Consider the following 566-nt stretch of genomic DNA (forward strand, 5'->3'; position numbering starts at 1 on the left):
CTGTGATTGCTATCGCACATGTTCTATTTGTGAGTATGAAATCACTGTCTGTTAGTATTATGTTACTTGAATATTCATTATGCCAGGTTTCTTAGGTTCTTCGCCTGTTTCTGCTTCTAAGTCTCCTGTTTCTCTTGCTATTCTTAATTTTTTTATTATCAAGTTTTCAGTGTTGGGTAAGTCCTAACCCACTCCCCGGACAAAAACATCCATCGACTTCCCCGTCGATCGCATATCGGGTATCAAGTCGAGGTTAGAAGCTGGAATGAGTAGTCGTCCTTCCTGGGCAGCCCAGGAAGGATCATCTCGTTCGGTCTTGATGTATTTCATGCTTTCACGATCTACGTCTTGAATCATGACACTGGTCTCCTCAGTATCCGAGGTTGTTTCATTCAGCCACTCTTAGACACGCAGGTTCGTAAAGTCTTGTTCATATGACTGCTGTTGCTCGTCGTCGAATTCTACCTCGGGTTTCGACCAGTCGTCAACCCACTCATCGTCGTGATCATCGACTATGTCAATGTCTTGTGACACAGTTATTTCCTCTAGACCCACTACTTCCTCCA

This window comes from Symsagittifera roscoffensis, chromosome 10 (assembly GCF_963678635.1).
Source record: "Symsagittifera roscoffensis chromosome 10, txSymRosc1.1, whole genome shotgun sequence".
Classification (NCBI taxonomy): Eukaryota; Metazoa; Xenacoelomorpha; order Acoela; family Convolutidae; genus Symsagittifera; species Symsagittifera roscoffensis.